The sequence below is a fragment of the Micropterus dolomieu genome, linkage group LG09, assembly GCF_021292245.1.
Source record: "Micropterus dolomieu isolate WLL.071019.BEF.003 ecotype Adirondacks linkage group LG09, ASM2129224v1, whole genome shotgun sequence".
NCBI classification, from domain to species: Eukaryota; Metazoa; Chordata; class Actinopteri; order Centrarchiformes; family Centrarchidae; genus Micropterus; species Micropterus dolomieu.
The window spans coordinates 8,146,361-8,149,993 of NC_060158.1; positions in this window are offsets into that span (position 1 = coordinate 8,146,361).

The window sequence follows — 3,633 nt, forward strand, 5'->3', positions numbered from 1 at the left end:
GCCCCCCCCCCCCCCCCCCCCCCCCATCACCAAATTCAACAGCCCTGTTTCTGCTGTGATAGCCCAACACTGACACCATCATCAAGAAGGCCCAGCAGCATGTACTTCCTGCGCCAGCTCAGGAAGCTCAACCTTCCTACGGAGCTGCTGATCCACTTCTACACAGCCGTCATACAGTCTGTCCTCTGCTCATCCATCACTGTCTGGTTTGGATCTGCCACCAAAAAGGACAGGGACAGACTACAACGGACAGTCACGACTGCAGAAAAGATCATTAGTGCCAACCTGCCCTCCATTCAGGACTTATACATTTCCAGAGTCAGGAAACAGGCAGGAAACATCACTGCAGCTGCATCTCACCCCGGACACAACCTGTTCCAACTTCTCCCCTCTGGTAGCGCTACAGAGCACTGTACGCCAAAACCAACAGACTCAAGAACAGTTTCTTCCCACAAGCCATCACTCTGATGAACAGCTGACTCTGACTCACAATTTCAGGAACCATTCCTGTGCAATGACCCAGAAACTCTGCCACTTGTTTACTGGCTACCACTTACTATTTACTCATCATTCTCTATTTCAGAGCTGTTCATTCTGTTCATATTGTATATATTGTATACCAAATCCACCTACCTCACGTACATAACACCTGCACATTATGCTTTTTTATTCCAGCATTCTTTGCACTCATCACACTGTGTACATGTATGCTTGTATGTGTATGTTCACCTGTATATCACATCCACCTCTGACATGTGCATAATAACAATAATGGTAATAATAATTTTCTCCTGCATCCTTTGCACTCTGTTCATTGCACCACTGCACTATTATCTCAATCTGTCTGTTTTGTTCATAGTGTGTATATATGTGTTCTCCATACTGTAGCCTGGGTTTGATTATTATTTTATTATTGTATAAGAAAGCAATCGTGAACATTGTACAATCCAGAGTCAAATTCCTCGAATGTGTACACATACCTGGTAATAAAGATCTGATTCTGATTCTGATTCAGATTATGGTATTTCATTTCTTATTACTGTCATTTTGTTTCTCCCAATTGTAATTGCACTGCTGCTTCCTCTGTATATCTGACACCCTTCTCTTTTGCTTTGCCAGAGGTTTCACTCTTTTTTTCCTGTTAGAGGTTTGTGGCAGTATTTAATTATCCTAATCAGCTGTCCAAGGACAGAGGATGTGTAGTACAAATTGTGAAGCCCTCTGAGACAAATTTTTGATTTTGTGCTTTATAAATGAAATTGAGTATTAAGTACAGAAGAAAATAAGTTACAACAAAGCCCTGTAAGGGCAGAATCATGATACTTGGATGTTGGAAGTCTTATTCTTAATTTCAGCTATAATAGACAATTATATCATGGTATCACACCACAAAACCAGTGTTGCTGCATCACCTCCCTCCCACCTCTGTGATTTTCTTTACCAGCCTTATTAGATACATAAGAGGATAAGCTGCTGTGGACCCTGCTGCTCTTCCTCTCAGGTGGTTAGCCCTTTAGCTCAGACCAGAGTCAGACCTGTTGTTACCATGACACTGAGCCATGAGAGGAGACCACAGCAACAGCACATCCATTTACCCCAATAATTTGAAATGGACTTACCTTGCCTGCTAAATAGCTGGGAGCCACAGATTGCCAATTGGGTGATTTACCATTGGTAGAGTGTTTGTTCTGTTTTGTTTCTGGTGAGTCATTTGATTTAATTTTCTTTTACTATATGTATACAAACAGTATCTTCAGATAATGATGCTTCAAAGATGTTGAGGATGATAATGTCTCTTAAAATCTGTGTATTTTTCTTCCCTCTTCTCTGTTTATTTTTCTTCTCTCCTCTGTTCATTTTGTGTGTTGCTTATTGTCAATTATTTCCTTTGTATTTTGCTAAATCGTGTTGTATTTAGTTCAGTATGTTTTTTTGCTCTTAAGTTGAGGAGAGGTCAGTCATTTCTGATTTCTATTATCTAGTTTTATGCTGTCATATATGTGTTATATGTTTTGTTGGCAAATAAAAAAACAATCATACCTGTGCAGTATAATGCTCTTCTGTACAACAGCTTAGTTACACACTTCATTTAATATCCCATTGAGATTGAAATCTCTTTATCGAGACAGACCGGAGAACAAAAGAAAATACACAACCACACTACCACCATACTAGAACAACACTTTTAAAGCCAGACCACCTACAATCAGGCAACACAATAGAATTAATAAAAAATGATGACAAGAATCATAAATAACATCAGGTAATACATTTAATAAATTTAATATACTTTAAAATAAATTAAATATTATAGCTTGCAGTTCATTATTTCTAAAGGATGCATAGTACCTGAATGACCGCTTGCTGTTAAGTTAAATCGAGTTGAATTTTTGACACTGTGAGTCAGAGAGGTGTTCATGACCATAAAGTTGAATTAACACCTCTCTAACACAGTCTCAGTAGAACAAATTAAGTGTTTACTGCAGTGTTTCTGAAGTTAATTAAATCAGCTGATATTTTGTCCACCTGCTCTACTGTCCTGCCAGCGCAGTTTCAAACACCAGCAGTAGAGGGAGTGAGGGAGGTTTTCCTCCATTACAGTGTGATCCCACAGTTAAATGCGGTGAAGCAGAACCTGCAAAGTACAGCACAGTCACTTACACTGGGAGCGGCCCAGTACAACCCTCAGTAGCCTGGCTACTGAGCTACCACTAAAGCAAATGCAGATAGAAGTTTTTCGTAAAGTATTTAGGTGAATTATTAAATTGTGTTGGGGACATGCTGTTTTTCAAACATGGCTGAAGTTACTTGTTCTAAATGTCAGAAACATCTTTAGATGAAAAAGTCATATGAAAAATCTCAGTTATGAAGGCAGCAGCATGTTCTCAGATTTGACTGGAAGGTTTAGTAAAAAAGTAAAAAACACAGTGCCCTGTGGTCACTTAACCAACAGTTTCAGTCTTGAAAAAAATTTATTCACAAGAGGTCGTTCACCTATTACAGTTTTTCTCAGTCGCTTTGGTGCATTTCTCAGATCAGAAATGAAATTCTCAAAACTAATTGTTCAACCTCCACATCATCTTGTCACTTGTGCACATCATAAAAGCACTTTCTCATTGTTTTGAACAAATTGCAAATGACTTGACACACTGATGCAAATGATTATGTACAATTGTCTGCTGTTTCCTACATTATCAATTGCTTATGTCCTGCTGATCACAATGAATTATACTAGTCTGTGTTGAATAATCTTACCCCCCAAAACATCTAGGCATAAGTTCATTGCATTAGTCACTACATGCAAAATGGTTGTTATCAAAAAAATTACACGTTATCAAAAATCAAAGTTAAAATACTTTATTCATATCCTTTGCCTACAAGTATATAGCTAAACGAAATGTTGTTTCTTAAGGACCATAAACAAAGTAAGAATAGACAACAACAACATCACAATAGCAACACTCATACCAATACTCAATACAAGGAAACAGTAACAATACACAGTGAGCATTAATATATATAGATAGACATTCATTACATGTCTATTAGAATTTTTTTGTAAATGTGTAAACCTGAATTGATGAAGATATCTGTTGTGATGTGGAAGAGAATCTGGGATACAAAAGACCGGAA